General features: G+C 39.1%; 1 long non-coding RNA gene across 3 annotated transcripts; it reads left to right on the forward strand.

The window, feature by feature from the left end:
* Positions 1–1612: 1612 nt before the first annotated feature.
* LOC103143132 (uncharacterized) lies at positions 1613–23653 on the forward strand. 3 transcript variants are annotated; one of them, XR_476758.2, is made up of 6 exons: positions 1613–1735; positions 6565–6710; positions 6805–6931; positions 7443–7615; positions 8009–8886; positions 22924–23653. It is a non-coding gene; the product is annotated as an uncharacterized LOC103143132 (long non-coding RNA). The 3 variants fall into 3 exon arrangements; XR_476756.2 differs by lacking the exon at positions 22924–23653 and having other exon boundaries at positions 8009–9871; XR_476757.2 differs by lacking the exon at positions 22924–23653 and having other exon boundaries at positions 6582–6710; positions 8009–9871.
* The last annotated feature ends 262 nt before the right edge of the window (positions 23654–23915 follow it).

Consider the following 23915-nt stretch of genomic DNA (forward strand, 5'->3'; position numbering starts at 1 on the left):
AGTATAACGCATCAACACACATCACCTGCTGCTGCACACTGCCAACCAGCTGACTGAATGGAGGCCAACGCTGCTTACAAGAAAGACAAAACGGGTCAATTTGGAATTAAGAAATATCTGTTATTGTACCTTAAAAAGTGCTGCGTTTTATATTTATAAGGCTGAGCAAAAGGGAAAATAACCATATTTAGTAGTATATATAACACAAAAATATATTTATAAAAACTTATATCTTGCATTATTATTTTTGGCAGCTGCGAGAATAATTGAATATTGAATATTTTTGAATTTAAAGAAGTTAAAAAATAATTTAGGTTTTCAGAAAATAATTAGTAAAAAAAAAACAGAAATATTGTGAAAATGTGGTGTTTTTAGGTAAGATTAATACCCAAAAACTGATTCTCACACAGGATCATGACTATGAGTTATTAAGTTAAAAAGAACTGAGATGGAGGACTCCAAAAACTAAGTTGAGATTATTCAAAGTAAAATCAATAAAAAATATGGAAGAACAAGAAAAACGTATACAGGAAAAAAAAATCTGTGTCATGTAACAACATTCCCAAACAAACTGTATTTGGGCAGTCTGGTTTCGTAATGAGAGGCCGCATGTCAAGCACAAAAATGACAAATCAGAAAACAAACAACTGAATAAATTGTCATGAAGTGTAAAGTATAAATATGGAAATGCAATTAAAGAAAAATAAGGAAATGCAAAAACAGTCAAAACGTACAATGGGTTCTTTTCCATAGAGCCTGTTTTTGTGTTCAGTACAGGAAATGTGTAACACTTCCTGTTCTGTCCCTTCCAGAGTTACATTCATTCATTGTTTAGAAATTGGATTTGCATGCAGACACTTGTACTATTTATTCCCTCAATTAAAAAAAAAAAAACTTTATGATGTTAATCCTGAGTTTTAAAAAAATGTCCTCAACAAACCAAAAACTAACAGAATAATTATTAAGTGCTATTGTGCTAACCAGGTTCCAATTTTTGAAAAAGGCAATAGTGGAAATTAAAAGATGAAATAATACCTTACCAGATCAGAATTGATGCAGGTTAAATGATTCAGATCAGAAAAACTTCTGACAGTCTGACATTTCCACATGGCTAATCAGGTAAATATGAACAATCAGCACTCTGCAGTGTTTATATCCACTTCTTTCTCCATTGATTGTTCACGGAAATAAGGAACAGAAAATGTCAGGTCATGTCAGCCTGGACAGAAAGCCACAAATAAATTGAGATGACGTCAGTAAGTAAACAAAACGGATTAAACTCAATTGTTTATTTTTCTCTGTTATTTTCTTTCTGCCATGTTATAAAATGCTAACAATTCTTTTGATCTTTTTAAAAATTATTATTATTATTGCTATCAGTAGCATCTGAATAAGATAAACATGTTGGGCTGTACTGCGACAGACTGGCGACACGTCCAGGGTGACCCCGCCTCCCGCCCGGAACGTCAGCTGGAGAGGCACCAGCACCCCTCCGGACCCCACTAAGGGGCAAGGGTGTAAAGAAAATGGATGGATGGATGTTGCGCTGTACTTTGTTGCTCAGTGGTTAAGTTGCTATATCCGTCTGCTACCACAAGGCGGAGCTGTAACCCTGGCAGTGCTGATGTCTCGCTCTAAAAAACACGTGTTTACTCATGGTGAACAAAAAAACCCTGCAGCAGCTGAAAAGAAAGTTGTCCAGACGTGATCCCTCAACGATGCATGTGTGATACAGGTGAGTTATGCGTGTCAGCTTTCTTCTCCTGCAGCAGGAGGTTTTCTATGATTTGTTTATCAGAGATAAAAGACATTTCAACCACACCCTTGTACAGAATTGTTATTTCCTCCAGGCTACCTGAAGGCTGAGATTTCTTTCTTTGAACTATGTTGTTTTAGGCAGAAAACTACACCACAACAATGCAATTCCCACTGTAAAATCTAATGAATTTATTCAATCCAGCTTCAATGTTGGAGGCAATCAACAATCACAACAAAATCATGTAATATTTTGTGCAATGACTCATGGCCGAACTGTGAAAATGAGAGGAAAGCTTTCATTTTGAAACATTAAAAAATGGTTTCCAAAAATAATATCAATATGAAACAAAATAACTGTAAAATTACTGAAAGTGTGAGTACTCTCACAGGCCACAATATTAGGCACACCTTTCTGTTACCAGGTTGAACCCCATTCGGCCTTCAGAACTGCTTAATTGTTTCTGCCGTAGATTCAACACGGTATGTAAAACATCAGCTATCCCATGTCCTAAATGAGATCCACTGGAGGGCAGTGAACTCATTGATGTCTATAGGGGACCAGTTTAAACACGTTTGATTTGAGTTTTGTGAGAAGATGCATTATCCTACTGAATGTAATCATTAGGAGACGGGTACGCTGTGGGGTTCTCAGCGACAGTGCTCAGTTGGTGCAAAGCGACCCAAGGTGTGCCAATACATTATTTTCCATAACATCAAGCTACCACCACCATTCAAATTCTGAAATTAATTTTATCCTTGTCCATTTTTGTTCCACTTATGTGAATTGGATCCCTATTTTTCTGTTCTTGTTGAACAGGATTGGGACTTATTGTGGACTTCTGTGTGCAGATTTAGGCCATCTGCTTTCAGAAATGGTATTTCATATACCTTGATTGTAATCAGTCTTTAATTGACCTACAATTGCTTTTTTACAATGCTCATCTGAGCTCTCACTTAAGGTATTTTTACCTCTATTTCTTAACTTATTTTATTCCCGCTAAATAAATGTACCCAAAATAATAATACTCGGGAGTAAGATTATATCAATCAATATGGAAAGTGTACTTAAAACAACTTTTATAGTAAGAGCTATAAAACTACTATCAGTTTTAATGTTTTTATAGCATCACAAATATAAAAGTCTTATTTTACAGGAGTTCAATGATGCATCTCTCATTTAGCTTCCTCTGTTTTTAGTTTTAGGAAATAGTAAACTGTAAGCAGTGTTTCTGTGACATAGACTCGGCCTTCTTTCAACCACAGACCTCTAGCCACAACAAGGAATGAGTCACTGGGTTTCAGATCAATACTGCACCCATAAATACCAACAATAGCAGCAACACAGACTCAGAGACTGAAGGTCTGACACAGTGAAATCATATCATATTAATAATACAGCCATGGGACTGTTTGTTCTCCTCATACTCCCGCTCTTTGTTTTTTATCAGTCCAGATTGGTGTTAAAATTATCTACGTGATAATTTGGCTATTTTTATGCTTACTTTTTAAAGGAAAGACTAAATAAAAATGTCCAAATTCTTACTCCTTTGTGTGCAGTTGAAGACGTTCAGCAAAGTATCTTAAAACACTGTAAAAATGTTGAGGACAGAAAGAAAGTGAGAAAAGTGTAAGCACTTTACAGCCCCTGTGAACGCACACACCAGACTGAAAACTATGATCTCTTTCATAACTCACTTGTATGGCATTTATGTTCCCCAATAACATATAATGTCATTATTTTTGTTGTTTTGAAAACAGTATAAAGGCTTAAAGTTTTGTTCAATTTTACCCACATTATATTTATACAGATACAATTTCATTATTTGTTTTTGAAAAACATTTGTCCTATTAAACATTTCTTCTGTTTTACTTTTTCATCATAATCTATTTCAGATCATCAAACAAATTTTTAAAACTGGACAATTTTTAAAAAAAAATCTATAATTTATTAAGGGAAATTAAACTGAATAACAAAAGTTATATGAGCAAAACAGTTCATGCTATAAATGTCACAACAGATAAAAATGGTGCTTTTACAAATATATAAAAACAATACCTTGGTTGTTAATGGTGTATGTTCTGTTGTTAGGCACCTGTTTAATTATTTACTAGTATTGCTGGTAAATACTTAACTCAAGCCACGCATTGTTTGTTTGTGGATCAAGACGGAAAAGATTTTTGTTTCGCCCATTTTTCATTAGTTCATGTTTGTCACCACTAGAGGGCAGACTCGTGTCTGCTCTGTATTAGCCGATCCTGATTCTGTAGCATAAAAACCACATTGGAAGCATCAGGACCACTAGAAGCTGTTTTTGTATCCGAGAACCTCTTGTCCTCAACCTTTATATTATCTATTCTCAACAGCAGGATGATGGTTGCTGGATGTCATTAGGTAAATGTTATGGTGATGCCACTTGCCTGGGATCACATGCCAGAGTTGTATCATCCAGCACACTTGAAGGCACTTTTCTTTTTATGCAGGGCTCCGACTCTCACTCTGCCTCGTCTCTCACTCCAGCCTCACACATGACTCTCTGGCACCTTTAGGTTGCCGCGTTGTGCGAGAACTTAGGGAAAGTGTGTTAGATCTGTGCAGAGATGTCTTATCACCCCTGGCTCAACTGGATCAAACTCACTGGCCCAGATGCCAACTCAAGAGTGAATTATCGCTGAGAGGGTGCCTGAGAGAGATGGAAATAGACAGAGAGGAAAGAGGGGGGAGGTGAGAGGTAGAAATGTGTTTTATAGAGTGGGTGCCCTTTTTTGTATTGATTAGCAATGTTTTGGCTACAGATGGAAATTAAATTGCTTTCTCTCTCCTTTGTTTCCCTCCTGACTTGCTTCTTTTTTTTTACTCTTTGCACTTGTTGACCTCCTTCCCACTCATTTTTCTCCTGAGCTGAACCTGTGTAGGCAATCTTCATCACTAGCTGTAAGACTGATTGCTTTACTCTCTCCTCAAGCAATTTCTTTGTTTCCCGAAAAGTCACAGGTAAGTTTTGCTCATTAGATTTTCTATCCATTAACTAATCCTGACGCAGCCCTCCAGATCTCACCTATGCCTCTGCAAAGTTCTTCTTAAAACAAGTGATTCCGTCCCCCTCCCCCCAAACTCTTTATCTGCTCAATTGCTGGTCTAATATTCTTCTATGATAATAGGAACCCAGAGAGAGATGCACAGTCCACAAACGTGCAACCTTTCCAGTCTCATGCGGCTCACAGGTGTCATGATTTTGCAGATAAGTATTGGAAATGAGACCACTTGACCTCGAAACGTGATAGCGCTTTTGCAGTAGCGGCTCCTTTTCTGAACGCGTCTGGCTGTATCAATGGAGCCCACACGCATGCACCGCATGCAGCCCGCTTCGCCTTTAAAAACATATTGATTTCTCTCTTTCACGGGGAGCTTAACGCGATCGATTGCAGGGGCCCTTTCAAGATCAGCGCCAGTATAAGCATCTCTTCCCCTAACGCACATGCTGCCTTTTCCCCTCAGGTAATGATTGTCCTTGGTCTGGGGGAATAGTTTGTCTGCATTTAGAAGAAGTGTTTCTCTTTTCATCCAATCCATCTCCCTCCTCCTTGTGTTGCCAACACTGTGGTTAGGTATGGACCATGAATTTACTTCCTGAACAACAACAAAAAAAGAATCAAATGCAGAGCACTCCTTCTTTGACCTTTTATTATTAAACGCCTACAGATTTAGCACCTCCTTTTTCCACCTGTTAGTGGTTCCACATCTTTGTGCATCTGCATCCCAGCACAACCAAACGTGTACTCCATGTTCTCTAAGGTTTTTATGCAGACTTTTCCCACTTTAGATGAAATAAGATGCTTCTTTTAGTGACCTGCCAGTTTCTGACATCAGTCTGAGTAAAGTATGACCCACACTTCACTTTCGACTGAGTTGCTTGACAGCTTTCATGTCTGCTTGCTTCAAGTCACCAAACAACATCTACATGAGATCAAGATCTGGACTTTGACTAAAGCAAAGTCCAGATTTAAATCATCTTCACTGTGACTAAAAGTTGAATTGCTCTGCAAATCTTGTGGATGATGCCATTCCTTCCTTTTTTTCTCTATAAATACTGTAAAACTTGGCAACAGCTCTGTTTTTCACAGCTTTTCTCAACAAGAGTAGAAGCAGCAATATTGTCATTTCCCACATTTCTTGCATTTTGATCGCCTTTATTTTAGTTCCTTTATTTTATTCCCTTGACTACGGTCTAAACACAACATCCACTTCTGCTGTGACAATCATTAAAGTATGTCATGATTAACCTTCACAATGAAAAACTATCTAGATTGATAATTGAAAAATGTTTGGAGAGAATAAAGCGATTGTCTTCAGTTTTCTTGCTGAATGAGCTTGTGTTCTTAGTCTCAATGGGGGAAAAAAATAACTTTCTTGAATCATTTATATGTCCTCCCTGCTCTTTGGAAACTCAGCTATGAACGTGAAACTCTCACTACAGAGTTTCAAATATTTGTGGTATGAACAGGCTTTAACTTTATTAACTCAAATATTTTATATGTACAACAGATTTTTTCCCCCAGTGCATTCCAAATTATGCAATATCTTGCAAAGCATTAATAAATGTAACCGTGTCACATTTTGCTAGATCGCGACTGAAAAACTTCGATGTATTTTAATGGGATTTTGTGTGATAATCGAACATAAAGCAGAGTGCAGTTGTGAGGTCGAATGGAAAACGATGAATAGTTGCCAACCATTCTACTATAGAGCTGAAAGTATGTTGGTTGTCATCATGCCAGAAGGTGAAGCCAGTTTTAAATCTCTACCAGGTTTGTTCTGCATTCAGGTCTTCCCATCATCCCATGGACTCTGACCAAGGTGCTGCAGCATGACGCCTACACCACCTTGTTTCAGAATGGAATTTGTGTGCTTAGCATAATGCATGGTATTCGTTTTGCTCAACACATATGTGCAGGTATGTCTACTGTCCCCTAGCTTGCTTATAATAAACTGTAAATGTTTATTATTTACATTTACTACATTTACCCCATATTTTTTCTTCTATCCAGACTGTCTATGAGATGTGTCTAAAGATTCTTCCAGAGGAGCTGTGGATCTCTGCAGCTCCTCCAGAGTTACCACTGGCATCTGTGACGCTCCTCTGATAAAAGTCTCTTTCCTGACCCATCAGCGTAGGTAGGCGGCCATGTTTGAACTCTGGATGACTGTATTGATAGTAGAGTAGAATTGTTTTAACTGGATCTTAATAAAGGTTTAAAACTAAAGGGGTCTGAAAGTAAACAAAAGCCACAGTTTTAGATTTATTTGTAGAAAATATTCAAAACTTAAAATTTTCCTCCACTTCATTTGTGCTCTGACTTGTCTTTATCTTTCACATAATATCCCAATAAAACCAGCAGATGTACGTGGTTCTAAGGTGATAAAATGTAAAACTGTTCAAGGGGTGTAAATACTTTGGCAATTTGATGTATGTAGTGATAAAATGTACAATTCCCTACAGTCTTAACTGAAGTAAATATACTTTAATTCTCATTTATAATTTAAAGCTCAGCTGAGTATGCCTTGGTTTTTACCATGATTAAGACCTAAGTGTGCAGAGCTATTAATGATTTAATTCAGATGTTTGAGTTTTATAATGATTTGAATTCACATGATTTATCTTGAATCTGTACTTTGCTCCCCAAAGTCAAGTGCTGCATGTGAAACTCCTTGCAACGTGCAGAACAATTAAATCTCTGCCGTGACAAGTGGTGCGTTCTCCTATGCCCCCACTGGCCTGCTATCGACTCGCAGCTCTCTCTCACACCCCAGCTTCCCCCCTTCCCGCCTCCTGCTGTCTCAACAATTAAATCAGTCAAGGTGAGTAGACTTTCCATTCCTCTACAATAAAAAAAAGCAATCGCTTTTTTTTTCTTTGCATGCAACCTTTTGCAGATTTGTGAGGTTGTGCTGATCTTAAACTTGCACCCGTCTGACGTCATGCTTTCATGATGTCATCCTGTAAGTTCATATTTCAAATGCAGTCCGTTTTAGAGTAGTTCTGCTGCAAACTTGGTGCATGCATCCACCGCAGGGAAGAAAAAAAAAAAGATTTTCGCTATGTTTTGGTCATAGCTTTTCTGTTGTACAGCACATGTATTTCTAAAGTTGATCCTCCAGAGCCGTGAATAACCAAACCTTTCCCCCTCCCCCATCTGTATTTCTCTTTCTGCCCCTTTTTGCCCCTCTGTCCTGTTCTGTCTCTCCTGCAAGCTGACTCTCTTTCCTGTGTGCTGGGGGCCAGCAGAGGGGAAGTACACAAGGAAAGAAAAGCACTCCCTGAGTTCAAGTGCACAGGCTTTAAAGACACAGCTGGCTTCAGCAAACCGGACCAATCGACGAGGGAAAATCAGCCGTGGAAGAGCAGAATAATACACCGCTGACAACGTGGTGGTGTACGTGGAGGCGGTATGGGAATTGTCTTATAAAGAGATGAGATATTTGAAAAAAAGAAAAAAAAGAAAAAGAAAATCCCAACAGGAAAACTGAGGAAAAATGTCTCCTCCCCCTTTTTTTTTTTTCTCCATATATACTCCCTCCCACCTTGGGCTCCCTCCCTCGTTTCTATCCTGCATACATATACACACTCCCACAAACACGATGACTGATGTCTTTCCCTTCTCCAGCCCGCTCCGATTTTCTCAGCAGCCCTTTCTGCAGCTCCAAGACTTTCCATTTGTTCTCGGGTGAAGCATCCGGTGGAACTGGTTGTGCAGAGCTCTGGCACATGTTGTCCCAGATACACACTCAGCAGCAGCAGCAGTGGATCAGCGTGCCTCTCACTTTACCGCCTGTGACTTTATCCGCTGCCTTTCCCCTCCAGCGCTCCTCCTCGCAGGACCGACTTCCTTTGTCCATAAGGCATGTTTTCCTTTCAAAGTGCTGAATGCCAAGGGGATGAAGAACAGACAAATGGTGCTTGCGGAGAAGATGGGGAGGCATCAGTGGATAAAATCTGACACTACTTGAGTGCCGTGGAGATGCCAGAGTGCAAAACGACTTAAAAAAAAAAACACAAACGAGACTAAGAATGAGGGAACGGAGAGAAAGAATCAGATTGGAATCGGGAAAGAAGAAACTTTGGAAAAAAGGTAAAAAAAAAGAGAATAAATTAACTAATTACAGGTTATTTTGAGCTTGATTTACAAGAAATACATTCGTAGCTCTGTGTTTTCTGTGTTTTCTGGTTTTCGCTGTGTGCGTTTTTTGTGTTCTCGGCTCTGTTTGGTTTTGTCCTTTTCCTCCCTCCCGCCTTGCAATGTTTTCCCACGAGCCCCAGCTGTTGTCCCTTAGCTGAAAAGGCATGTTTGCCAAAAGAAAACTTGTATAAAATAAGTTCAGGTCTAGCTGATGGCTTGGCGTTGGTGCTGGGGCCCAGACAGGAACGATGAAGGAGAAGGAAGAGTAAAATTTTGCTGCTCTGTTATTCTTTCCCTTGTAAATTGTTACTCCGCTATCTCGGTGTCCTGCGAGTGGTTTTGGACTTGTGTTACTTATTCTACTTTCTGCTGATATGAATCTGAAGAATGACACAAAGTATTCGAATCATTCGTCCGTCATCCTCCCCGCCTCGAAATCGACGCGGCCCACCCCTCTACTTCCCGTCTCTGTTTGTTTTCGGTCTCAGTATGCATTCCCCGTTATACGGCTACAAACTAAACATCATCTCTGTTCTTCTAAACATCCACAAACATTGAAAGTAGCAGTCTGAATCCCCCAACGCTTTGTGCCCAAGCCTACACATGACATGATGAAGTGTGTTTGCAAACCTCCCTCCATTGTTTCATAGGGACAGACATTTTTGAGGAAACCTTCTCATCTTCGTTGATGCTCCTCATAAGATTGCCCATCTTCATCTCCAAATGTAACAAGTTCTCGCTCTATATTTGAACTCTCAATGATTGGTGCTCTGCCATCTGCCGCCATTTGGCAAAGAGCAAGTGTGGGGTGTGTTCTGATCAGTGGATCAAAAACTATCAAGTAACGTTCGCTCGATGATTTCAATAGACGGTGCTAACGAGATCGAACTCCAGCCGAAAATAATGAAATAAAGCAGACATTGTTACAACGATCTAACATTAAACTTTGGTATTTGTCTCTTTTCCAACTGCATGAATAGGTTGTGGTAAAATTATCTTAAAATAGAAAGTTGAACTCAAGCAATGAGCTTTTATTTTGTTCATGTGAACTGACTGATTTAAACTAGAGACGCAACAATCTGTCTCACAAATTAACCCTTCCTGGGCTCTGATCAGCGATCACATCATCAGTCATTTGTTTTTTTTTCCCTTTTCAAGAAGCGCATCAAAGCTAAGAACGTTCACCATTATGATCTGTGAACTTTTCAACTAACAGCTACATTTAATGCGCTTTTATTATTACAAAAAGCCAAATTAAGATAAGGGTCAAATGTAGATCCATTATTTTCTGTTTGTTTTGAAACTACTATCTCAATTAAGGAGCAAGCAGCACATTTTCTGAGGGCTATAAAAAATGGAATCAGTCAAAATAAGAATTGGTCGGCGAGTCCAGCGTGAAAACCTGAAATCGGTGGAGGCAGGGAAGAGTCCGATTTCTGCTGGGTAAAAGTCCATTTCACACTCAATCAGCTCTCACTTTATTAACAATGAAAAATATGTTCCGGACATGACACTTATGTGCTGGGTTTTCTCAAATGTTCACTTTTTGAACATGGGAAAGGTTTAATCAGACAAATTAAAACACACGAGTTGGTGAGTGGAGTGGTGTCAGCCACAGATTAAAAAAGTTTCTTTAATGAAATGCCAGAGAACATGCTGGAGAAGTTTTTCCAGATTTAAGCAACATAATAACACAGCATGCCCCTCCTGTACTTAATGCTGCTGGTCACGGCCTCCTCTAGTTTTTGATTGTGTGTGTGTATATATATATATATAAAACTGAAGGAATGTCATCCATTACTCTGATTAAGGGAGCGATTCTTTAAAACTACAGGTGGCAAGCTACAAGCAGTGCACATGTGAATCCAGATACCCAAGCAGCTAGCCTGACTAATTAACCAGATATCAGCTCGTTATGCCTGTGTGACTCTATAAATAGCAAAAAGTATAAGCACTTACAAAACAAGAACAGAATCTTTATTTTTCATTCAAGTCTCAGCATGAAAACCACAGTTATATGATGGATTTTTTTAGCAGCAGAGGGAACAATTGTTGCTCCTCTATTTTAAGTTAAGATAATTCCTTCATCTTATAATTTTAGTTTTAAATTTCTCTCTCCATACCACGATGCTGGTAGGTTTGCCACGTTATCTCGCCACGGCAGTGCAAGGTGGCAGGACCTCTGCAGGGATAAAATGTGGTTCCTTTCTCATCCAGCTCTTTGTAAACTTTCATTCTGACCCCAAAACACCAGAGAGTTTACAGGTACTTCTATTGTTTTGTTTTTTATTCTAAATATCCTCTTTTATTTTCTTTTTCTATCTCTTTGCTATCATTCCTTTGTAGGTTTTGACACATGTATGCAAGTCATGAAGCTGCTTTGACATAAATATATCCGTTCTGCTATGTTTGTGAATCAAAAGTTTAATTTTCTAAAACTACAAGAGCAATGAATATGTCAGGGCTATTGAGAGCCGCTCTCATGTGATAACACTTGAATTGTAAAAGCTTTTCAGACCTTCAGCTCATCTCAACAGGACGGCTTTCATGTATCAACTCTATACACTCTGGCAGAAATAATGGATTGCCTCGGATCATTTTAGTAAAAAATAAAAATAAAGAATCCATTGGGTATGTTAAACCTTTTCAACTCCGCGCTGCCACTCACTGCTCCCCAGCACATCTACACATCAGTGTGGCCAGAAAGGCATTTATTTGCTTCACTTTTGAAAACATAACTCGCCCTTCGCTATCAATTATGCAGCTCGGGTGTGAAAGGGACGGGAACAGGGCCACACGCAGCAGGCTCCGAGGTCCGGCACGGAGAGAAAGCGCCGCACAATGTGACCGCTGTAGATGTACGCAGCCGCTCTCTCACGGCCTGAGCGAGAGCCGTTCCCCCTGGACTCGGTGTTCCAGTTGCATCAGTGTTTGTCTGCCTTCTCTAGGACACAGGGGCTGAAATGGGGCTGGAGCAGAAAGCTCCATCTGGATACCCAAAGGGCTTCTCTACATTATTAGAACAGCACTAATACTCTTTGTCTCCGTCGCGCTGAAGTCCACTACCAGTTTAAATCTCTTACGTTGTGTTTGGTTCTGATGCAGGAGGTTTATTTGTATTTCTAATTTGCATTTAATTGCACTCATCTGGCAGTTGCAAACAAGTTGCTGCTAACCGTAGTTATTTTGTAAAATGGGATGAGAGAATTCAGATTTGATAAGCTTGCTATCCAAAGCACACCTGGAAGTCCGCACTGCTAAAAAAAAAAAACAATATTAAAGGTTTTGGAATGGCTTAGTCAAAGTCTTGACTTAAATCTGAATCAGATTCTGTTGTTTAACTTTACACAGAAAAACCCATGTTGTGGTGGAATTAAAAATAATTATGAAAATAAGAGTGGGTCAAAATTCCTTCTGAATGACGTGAATGCCAGTGTTTGCAGATGCTTGATTGCAGTCGTTGCTGCCAAGGTTGCGCAGCCAGTTATTAGGTTTAGGAGCCAATTACTTTTTTACGGCATTGTTGTCTGAGATTAAAGGCAACAATGCTTTGATCTCAGACAACAACTAAGTGTGTTAATTGCTGCCTGAGGCTCTTAAGAGTGCCGAAAAAAAGCAAAACTAAGAAAATTGAAAATTATTCATTCTCTCTGATTCTAAATCAATATCTTGTTGATTATTTTAGTTATAACAATGTCATCTCTCGTATTTATTTGTCTTGTTTTCCATACTTGCTTACAGAATAACCCACAAACTTCAGTGTTTTTCTGAGGGCCGCCGGCAAACCTGCACTCTGCCGTTTCATAGACATGTCGCTCGTTACTTGCCAGCTGCTGTTTTAAAACCCGCATTAGTTTAAAAACAGGAACAGGGTGGCACTACTTTTCCACAATTGACTGTCTGTATGTTTTTCAACTGGAAATATTCCCTCCCTGCTGTATTTGTCAGTCTTGTAATTGAGAGAAAAGTGCAGCAGGTTCCAGCTGACCAGCATTATGCAACAGGTGTGGGAGGGGCAGCGCCGTGTCCTGTGTTCCCTACAGCCGCACGAAAATCTGACCACTTCTGAACTTTACCCGGCACCTGGTAAGGAACTTAGGCAGACTTAGTGACATGAAGGAAAGGTTGAACATTTAAAATGTATTTTATAAAACCAACGTTTACTTTTATTCCCCACCGGTGCTTAATGAGATCCTAAAGCGTACAACACAGACACCGTTTTAAATCTTCACCTTCAAAACCACTTCTTAAAGTCCAAGTCAGTCTGGACTGGCTCTGTTACGCTGACCCTTATATACTATAGTATATAAACTGTATAATACCTGACATATCCACTTATTTTGTGTTTGTTTTTGTTAGTTTTCCCATTCTAGTACAGTTTCACTGTAACTGAGTAACTCACTTTGTTTCAATTTTTTCATGACTGTTAAACAATGTCTTAATCTTTAATTTTTTCTAAGCTAGAGCTTTAATATGATGGCCTCGCCCATCATATTAAAGAAGATAATTTCAAGCTGCAATAAATTAAGACCAAACTACATGGCTGCAAGGGACAGTAATGAGCTAACATGTAATTGCAATATGTGAATGCCGAGTGTTAGGTGGTGTTGGAAAAAAAAATAATAATAATTTCCCTTCCTGAGTGAGCATTTCAAAAAGGCCTGACAAATGGAAATATTCCTCTCAGCAAGCATTTTTGATTTTTAGATCCTACAATTCAGCTTGACCCAAGAAAACATGAGGAACTTGAGAACAGGGTGTGTGCCGTTTCAGTGAAAGAGCAAGTCAGAAAATATTTTCTGGTCTTATTTAGACAAATCAGAAATGTTTCGCGAATTATAACTTGTTGATTTTGGTGCCAAAGAAAGAAACCAAAACGAAGAAATTAACTGATGCAAAAGCAACAGTGAGGTAAAGCAAAATTTGTCCCGTATTGGTGCAGGAATGCAACCGCACAAATATAAGTGAGTTAAATTTGAGGATCTTTGATCTCCACTGACGTGGTGCAGCAAAAAGGGGACAAAATGCAAGTTTTGTTTACTTATCTTAAAAAAAAATCATTTTTGAGAAGGGGCTCTAAGAAATCTTAACAGTAAAATGAAAGACATAGAAATGTCCATCTTGAGCTAATGCAAGGTCATAGGTCATTCAGAAAACTCACTATGTTAAAGATCTGCCTACACCATGCTTGTACACAAAATGAATAATGAAGGTTTGTTTTAGTTAACTTGACCTTCTTGCATATTTCTTATACACTGCGAACACATAACCAGCAATTTATTTCAAAAGTCTGACATAGGGAGTCTCTTGAGAGATGTGCAGATATGTTGTATAATTTCCTTGTGCTTCATTTGGAAATTACTTGATATTTATGGCCAGTTGTTATACATCTAGTTTGATATGATAGAAATGCAGCTGTAGCTTGAACTACCATCTCGAAAATCATAACACATCAAACCTTTAAGCAGCAGAAGGCGACATCCCGTCTTGTCACAGGTTCACCAACATTGGATCGTGACATTGCAAAAAACCTTTTTCTGGTCTGGTGCGTCTCAATTTGAGCTGCAGCATTCAGGGATAATGCATCATGTCAAAGCTCAAATGCTAAACGTGATCATAACTAAGTGCTCTCCAAAGCCTCTGGATCTCAGGGTAAGAGAGAGTACTTTTTTAGGATGCATGTGGCAGGAGATTTGCGTCATGGATGTGCATCCAAAAAAAATGTGCAGCAAATGCAAGATGCTGACAAGAGTCTGTAAGAAATGCTTCCAACATCAAGTTAAAAAGTGGCTCAACCCAATACTGGCAAGGTGCACCTAATAAAGTGGCCATTGAGTGCAGATGCAAGACAATCATTCATAATAACACACCTATTGTGCAACAAAATCCCGCAGATTGCCCTTCTGTGGGTGCGAGTTAATATTTTCCACAACACCAAACAGTGCTGAAATTATTTCCAGTAGGCGAGTCGATATCAATGAATAGCTTCCCGGTGGATTCGCCAGGTGGCCGCCTCGTGTGCTCAGGAGCAGGCAGAGGCGGCAAGGTGGGGGTTAATATTTGCAGGCTGCAGGAATGTGTTTGGAGTCAGCAGCGAGAATTCCTCAGTTTTGCATTAGTAGGTCACAGTGCTGCCTCTTAGCTCTCCCATATCAATCCCCTCCTGCCTGTCTCCTCTTTCTCTCTGCACAGCTCTCATCTTTATTGCCACGTTCTTTCCCATCTCGTTTTCGATGCACATCTTTTTCTCTTTCTGTGCTCTCTCTCCCTCAACTTTTGATCCTCACCATTTCCCCTCTTCTCTCCAGCGCCTTAGATGTGTCAGACATCCTTAGAGCCCCAGGAGTTGGGGGTTGGGGAGGAGGTAAAAAAAAAGAGAGAGAGATAGAGAAAATGTATGAGGGTACTAATGTTAGTGCAGGGTCCTCATTTATGATTTATGGGGCAGGTTTCTGACATGCAGTCCTTGTTGATGTTATCAGGTTTCGTCGATTGTTTTCATCTGTGTTTTGCTTTGCTTAAGTAAATTAGGTTTTTAAAATAAGTTTATGTAAAGGCATTAGAAATTTCACAGTGAGCTGACTGAAACGACTCATTGACTAGTTTGTATTATAGATTTGTTGCAGATACCTAATTTTCCTTAAATTAATTTATTCCCATTCATGTGTGTCTCTTGCTTTACGGATATTGACTGGACTAAAATATGTTTCTTGTCTCAAACTAAACAGCAGCATAAATGAATCCCCTTGAATATATATTTTTTAATTACTTTACATAAGGTTGGGTGATGTAGAATTTAATCCAGTGAGGATTTGGCAGCCCTGCATGATTCACAGGAAGAACGCACCGCAAATGGCTTTACAGACAAACCCACTGTTATATGAGAGTAATAAACCAGAAATATGTTTTGTATGCTGATGCATTAGGTGCTTACATGTTGTTTCCATTTTATAAATGATGTCGAAGTTGATGAGTGCGGTATCAAAAACAGATGAAGGGTCAATGAAATATTAAAGAAGCCTTTTTTTAGAACATCTCCTTTGGTTTGTAGTTGAATGTGACTGTAAATGCTTCCTCATCTGGCATAAAAATCTGACATCTCCCTCAGACCAGGTCCCACAGTAATTAAACCGTGTTCATCCATTTACCTCTGGTTAAAACTAGAAAATAATTTCAGAAAGGAGCATCGCATTGACAGTCTGATAAGGTGATGGTCGTTTGATGGTCTGGAACTGTTTTACTGCTTCGGGTCTCAACCCCCCTCCCCACCCCCCCGATCTGAAAACTATTTCTTTGTATTTACTTTGGTTATCATGGACTGATACACGATGTATAATCTGAAGACAAAAAAAGCAAGATCTGAAAAATGTGAAAGGGGGCAGATACTTCTTCAAGGGCCGATGCAGCTAGCCTCGCCAAAACGTACGAATGCTACTCGTCACATTGAGCCTTCTTGTTTTTATGTCAGTGCTGGTAAAACTCCAACTCTGTTGATATAATTTGAAAAACATCAATGTCACAGAATGCTGAATGTTTTTTTCAAGAAACTGAGAATCTCCACTTTTTTTTTTCTTTTTACAACGGAAAAGGGATTAAAAAATCACAGCTGTGGACGTCCTAATGCCAAACACACATTACAACACTCTTTTGTGTTTTCTTTACAATAAGAACAAACTGTTGATGAAGCCCTGATTTTGAGCTGCTGGAAATGATCTATTGTTCTTTATTTTTGTGTCAGTATAGGATTGTAGCCTTGGTGCTGTCAGTCGCCTGCAGGTCAAAATAGTTCTGGTTTGTCACTCAGTTTTCTTTTTTTTATTTTTTATTGGGTGCCAAACATGTTGCCATGAAAACAATTTAAAAGTGGCAACATCATCTTTGAAATGCTTGAATAAATGTCACCAGCCAGGCCTGCTCACAGGCTTTACTTCACTCTGTCAAGACAGACAGTAGGTGTTGCTTTCATTTTGTACTTTAAAATACGAGTCTCTGATACGAATCTGGGTTTTTACAAGGTCTTAAAAAAGTCCAAAAATTGATCAAGTAAATTTGAGGCCCTATAAGCTTTTAAATATGCCTAGATTTTTAATACTAATGCTAACACTTAATTCATTGCTTCTTTCCTTTTTTTTTAATTTCAATTAAATATATTTGTTTTGTGTGATATTTGATTATTCTGTATGTGTTGCTGTGGAGGAATTTGTGTAGAAAATTAGTCCATGATCCAATAAGGTAGAGCCTAACAAAATCATGTCAAAAGGAATATTCAATAAAAAAATAAAAAAAAAAAATAAAAAAAACACTACAGTGCTTATGAAAATGAGATTCTGGATGTCTAAGCAATTAAAATCAAACAGTCACTCTTCTATTATCTTCTAAGAGTGTTGTTGGTCAAGGGAAGACAAACATGTTATGCTTCTTTGCTTGAAATCAGGGAATTAAATCCAGTAGTTGGCTGAAACCTGTCATCAGCAGCCCAGTGTTTGCTGCAGTTTTGGAAATTGGCTGAACTCGTGGTGACATGACCAAATAAAAAAGCATTAGTTTAAGTCGACAGGCATTGTTACCTTGCGTAAAAGAAGGAATAAGTAAGCTAAGTAAATGTTTTATCTTCTTAAGTCAATCAAGTTCCTTTTCCTCAATTTCCTCAAATGTTAATGGGAACTGAAAGTCTTTCAAAACGACTAAACTTAGCATACTGACAATTCTGAAATTTGTAGAAAACACTTGCCTCATTTCTCCTAGTAACTAATATTAATTTTGATTAATAACAGAAAAGAGAAAGCCTAAAAGGTGGACAAATACAGCATTCAGTCTCGCCTTTCTCACCAACAACACTGATACTCACACTCCTCCCAGCAGGTGGCGGTAATGCCTCCTAAAGTTCGTTTGCCAACTGCAAAGTTGATGCACAGAAGGTGGAGTAACAAACTTTGGAGTCGGCTCAGTGTAAAACATTGAAACGTTGTCGAAAGCACAGACAACAGAGCTGTTTGTTACAAAAGTCCTGCTTGGTCCACCAAGAAATATAAATCTACAACTAATATGGCTACGAATGTGAATCTGTTTAAAATGTCCTCTGTCAGCCAAAATGTAGTTGAAAACTCATTGGTATTGTGTGAAATATTATTTCATAAAACTTGATTAATTTACAGTTCAGTATTTACAAACTTCAAATGAGTTAATAAATTTGACATTTGTCTATACTGGGTTCTTTTTTTTTGTGTGGCTTTTTTCAAGCAAAGATCAAATATTTTTTAATCACTGTGCCAATAAAAAGAACACCTCTAGTTCACATGAAATAACTCTTTTGCTATTCAATTAAGCAAAGAGGCAAAAATATGTAAGTCAGATTTATGCACTTTAAGCGTATTAATTTACTGACAGTGGTTTGAAGTGTCACTACGTCTCCTCTGGTAGCATATTGATGGCATTCACAAGGCTCTCCATTACACTTTGCAGTGATAGACATGCTCTGCGATGGTGTTGGAGGTGTGAGTGATGCCTGCATCACACATCGTCTCCCTCGAGCGTGCCAGTTCTCTGGTGCCAGACAGAGAGAGGAAGAGAAGGAGGAGGAGGAAGGGAGAGCGTGGTGTGAAGAAAGCAAAGGGAAAATACAGATGAAAGCATGAAGAAATAAAGTTGTTCAAGAACTGGAGACAAAGTGGGTTTGAAGTGAGACAAAAAGCATCGAGAAATGAGGGAAAGGGTTTCATGTCGGACAATAAACGAGGTGGAGGATTTGTTTTTGCATTTAATGTCAGTCAGATGGGCCAGTATTATTGTTATGGTATTATAGACTTGGCAAAAACACCACCATTTCACAGCATTCAATTCAATTCGGTTTATTTATATAGCTGCATTTCACACAACACGTCATCTCAAGGCACTTTACCAAAATGTGAATTGAATTTAGTTTTATATGATCCAAATTGATCGTATAAAACCAAACAATGCTGCCAATGTTGGTGTGGGTCATTTTAACAAAAATTGTCTAAATATTATTTAAAACAACAAAAAAAAGCTGGATTATCTACAACTCGTGAAGGGACTTTATTCTTTAATTGCAATAATAGTAATGCATTTTATACATAGTGGTTTCTAAGTATTCTTAATAAATCAAACAATGCAACATAGCAAATAAAAACAAACAAAAAGACCATCCACTTAAAAACCTGCACTAAATTTATTGCTTTTAAATATTCAATATGTTAGATGTTATATATTGCCACTTTGGCAGTTTTACACTTAAACTGACTTTAAAGTCATCTCACTACTTGTGACTAGAGTGGAAATTAATGGTTAATTTTTCAAAAATATTTTTATTTGAAAATACCTACTTTCTAAGTCATTACCATAAATAAAACTTATTTTAGACAGATTAAATATGGGCATACTCGGTAACAGTAATGGTTTTTTTATCCATTTTAAACAAGGACATTTATAGACTTTTGGAGATAATGTGAAGTCAAATTATTTTTTAGTCCAGGTCGATAGTTGTACCAACCCAAACCTGGTTATTGAGTCATTTAAGCTTTATCATTTTGATAAATTAAGCTTCACAGCTGCAGCTTCAGACCTCTGTTACCTTGATGAGAGTGATGGGAGGTGCTCCTTTAGTTTCCATGCCAACACTGTCATCGTTTTTTGCAGCTGGTAATACTTCAAAGCAATCAATTCGTTTTTCTTGTCAACACATATGCACAGTCGCCTTTTCTTTTTTTTTTTTTCGTACTGTGCAGTAGGCCTGTCCTGATAAATTTTACTGGATGATAAATTGCCCCAGAAGTTATTGCAATAAGCGATAATATTGTTACTTAGAGACAATTTCCAAGCAATGTAATGGTGAAGGCATAATAATAATGCAAAAACACAATCTCAAAGACTAAAAAACTTAAAGTCTTAATGAACATTTAACACTGGAACTGGAAAACGTTTTAAAATATCCAAAAATAAACAACAGGGGGAAAAAAAACAAATAAAATGAATTACAAAGTCTTTGTAAACAAAATTGTCCTTAAAAAAAAAAGGACAAGTTCAGACCAGACTGAAGACTTTTATCATCCAGTTTTTGGTAGAAAGAGAAAAATAATAAATCATGCAAAAGAAAATCATTTTAATTTATCATGCAATTAATTGATTTACCGTTTATTGTGATGGGCCTACTGTGTAGTAACAGGTGGAGGAGGGGCACCACTTGGTGCTCCATAAGCCAGAGAAAACGCCTTTAGCTTTTGCATTTTCTCTCATCAAATGGTCTTTGACTTTACCTTCACACGGCTCGGTAAAACATTTAACATCCTTGTCCTGATTCTCAGAATCACTTCAGCAGCTTTCTCTGATCGAACGCAGTGTCAAAGCAACTTTAACAAGTCAGGGATGAACAGGTCCATAGTGGAAGGGAAACCTGCTGTCTCCAGCTGCTCTCTGGTCAGCGTGGGTCAGCAGGGTCACGTTTGTAAGATGAAAGGAGCGGCTCCGGTTGGCTGCTTCCAAAGGGGGGAAGGAGAGGTCAGGAAGTGGCCCCAGCACAAACACCAGACTCATTGTTCAAGTTCAAGGTAACACTGAAAAGGGTTTTCATTCACTTACCTCAGCCTGTGACGGGTCTGCCTTTTTTTTTTTTTTTTAAGGGGCTCATAATTGGAGGAAAACATTGCCCTTGGCATCGTCTGACGCTGGTGTCATGCTGATATAATTGTAAACTAATTATGCCACTTTTATCTATTTAATTAGGGGTTTTGATGCTGACTTGAGGGGCTGGCTGGGGAAAGGGACAGCAGAAAAGTTTCTTAAAATGTAAAATGTGCTCAGATGTGACCTGTGCTCAGGTGCTCCTTCAGACAATGAACAAGGTCACAGCCAGAGGGTCAGATGTCGGCCCACCTCCTCTCCTCCGTCCCTCTCTGTTGTGTCTGCTCACTCGTCAGCTCCTCATTAAGTCCTCACAGGGGAATTTCCTGTTCGCCTCCTTTGCTTCTCCGTTCCTGCTCAAAATGGAGCAGCGTATTAGCTCTTTTTACAAAGCATGAATAATTAAATCCTTCACAGTTACTGTGCTGACGATGGGAACTAACGGCTTAAAGGTTGTAACCACACGCCAGGAATGCAAACTCCCCTTAAAGCAGAACCGAAGCAGCTGAAATGGCCAAACCTTTGCAAAGTCGAGGCTTGTAATTGATGACTTTGTGCGTTCAATAAAATACAGTACAACACACAAACGCACACGCGCGCGCAGAGAAACACACTGGCAAATAATTCAGCGTCTGACTCACTCCCTTTAACAGAAAGTCAATAACAATACAGGAATGATTAATCAGTCTCTCTGTGGCCCCTCCCTCGCTGCTCACCACCTTCCACTCTCTCTTCTTAACCCCTCTCGCCCTCTCTCAGGCTCGCTATCGATCTGAATGCATTTGCTTCCCATTTATCCGTTAGCATCCCTCCCCCCATCGCGTATGCGCTGCCGCCGCATCGAGCGGCCACAAAGAACCTTTTTACTCAGGAGTGTCTTACAGGGGCGCAAACGGCACACACCGATGCGGCAGCGCGCGTCGACGCGGCGTGCACGCCCTCCTACACTCTCGCGGACTCTGCACTTGGCCGCATTGCACCGAGGGATTTGGCTTGATTATTCCGGGGCCGCGTTGTAGTGCAAATTAGGAGGGGTCCATTTCACAGTGCAGGTGCATTACATGTGTGTGTATTTGTGTTTGTATGCTGCGTGCGCGCACGCGCACGCACACACACACACACACACACACACACACACACACACTAGCCTTAGGACAAAGCGGTGTTCTTAAAGGTTTAACTGACTAACTCCCCCCCCCCAACCAGATTTCCCCAAGCTCCCCTCTTGCCATTCTGGATGGTGGCACACAGGTTGCCATGACACCAGACTGTTTTGTCTGCCCTTTGACCTCTTTAAGGGGTTCTGTGGTAAATCAGGCATTACATGAGAGGGCCAAATACAAGAGTGGGGTGGGAGGGAGGAGGACGGACCGCGTTTCCTCTGTAAAAATGAGGTCCAAAAGGTTCCTCTATACATCCGCTTTGTACCGAGCGAGAAGGTGGGGAGCCTCCATGAGGCTCGCAGCGAAACAAAGACACATGTGCACATGAAGGCACGGCAGCGCTCTGCAAGGGTAAATGAACTAAGCTGAAGCTCCCAGGAGGTGGGGAGTTATTATGCTCATTGTGCAGTTGGCCAGCTAAAGCTGTTTGGCTGCTTCTTTTGAAGTTATATTTATCAAGCCAGAGCAGGAGGCTTAGCACTCGGAGCTGGTGTGCAGCTTTGTCCACGCTGCAGAATGTCTGCGTGCGTGTGTGTGTGTGTGCGTGCGTGCGTGTGTGTGTGTGCACAGAAATAGCTTTCAGATTTTGAGATTTGAACACCCTCAAATGTGGATCTAAATAGTTTTGACAGGAGCAAATTTAAGCTGCCATTTTGCCTCCAGTAACGTTTTTCTCTGGCACCTTTAAGCAGTGAAACTTTGAAATGAAGCTATCTGACAGACTCAGCATCACTGACCCACTGCAGGTCATGTTGGGGTGACTTGGGTAATATCCAAATTGCATCTATTATTAACAACACTTAAGGAGCAGCAAACAAAACAAATTGAGCATCAAATAATTATAATGTAACCCATAGCTTAAATGTCCCTTTTGCTCTATTAATTCTCCTTATTTATGGGTTATAATTTTTATTTTAATGCGCTGTTCTCTCTTTGTTTCACCTACTTTATGTATTCAATTAACTGTCTTAACTTACAGATAAATGTCGACTTTAAGCATTTTTTCTAGTATTCAAATTATTTAAAAGGCAGAGGTCATTAAAATTCAGTTTGACAGAAAGATCAAGTAAAACAGACTTATTATGTGATCCTCTCATTCACTGCCGGTTAACTTTGACTCCTTGTTTTTTGCAGCTTTACTTCCTTTTAATGTTTATGCCTGATGTTTTTGTGTGTGTGTGTTTTTCAGCTGGCTTCAGCTTCAGCATTATGAGGCGCAGGCCATGATGTAAGTGATTTCAAGGTAACATCTTTCCGGAATATTTCTGTACACTTATCTCCAATTTTACAGCATGAAATATTTTTTACACAATACACAAACAGACGCCCACAGATTAGACGGCTGTATTAACGACAATGGCTCATGGGAATTTGGCCTGTCTAACCCTCGAGGAAAATAATGAATTTAGGAAGAAAGAAAAAAAAAGATGGAAGGAAATAAGGGAGGTAGAAGCCAAAAGAAGAGAGGAAAAGACAAACATCAGACTTTGGTTGCAGTAGGTGTAACTGCACAATTTTTCCAGATAATTTATGACAGTGCTGGATATTTTTTATCTTTTGGGGGACTAAATATGCCCTCCGGATGTCCATAACACATTCAAGCTCTTGACGTGAGAATTTCTTTGATGACAAAAGATTTTGCCAAAGACGCTCGATAAATCTCACAGGTACAAAAAGCTTAAAAAGCAGGACATATTCTGTGAGATAAGTGCTGCTACTAAATTTAGTCTATGTTTAATAAAGGCAGTTAGATACCACTATACATTTTATTTGTTTGAAATTTCTGTGTGAATGAGTTTTCTTACAGTCTAATAACATCTCATGTCTATGTCCTGCTTTTATTGTGTTTTGCTCTTTATCTTTTTTTATCTTTTAATGTATGTCAAGTTTTTCTAGCACATAGTTGTGAGTGTTTTGAAAATGTTTATAACATTTATAAAATGCATATTGTACTCAGTATGGATTATTTTATTTTTTTTGTTTTACCCTTGTCTACATATTTGCAAAGCAAAACAACTGCTGTTTGACCCTGGCAGTGTGCTCCAGTAAAAAAAGCACAAAAACCTGACAGCACTGAATTGAGACGTTAAAAAACGCTCATGCAGTATTCATAATCTCAGTTCTCCTTATATATTTAGTCGAAACTGACAGCTTGGTTGGCGGTGTGCCTAAAATCTTATC

Source organism: Poecilia formosa, unplaced genomic scaffold (genome assembly GCF_000485575.1).
Source record: "Poecilia formosa unplaced genomic scaffold, Poecilia_formosa-5.1.2 Scaffold105, whole genome shotgun sequence".
NCBI lineage: Eukaryota > Metazoa > Chordata > Actinopteri > Cyprinodontiformes > Poeciliidae > Poecilia > Poecilia formosa.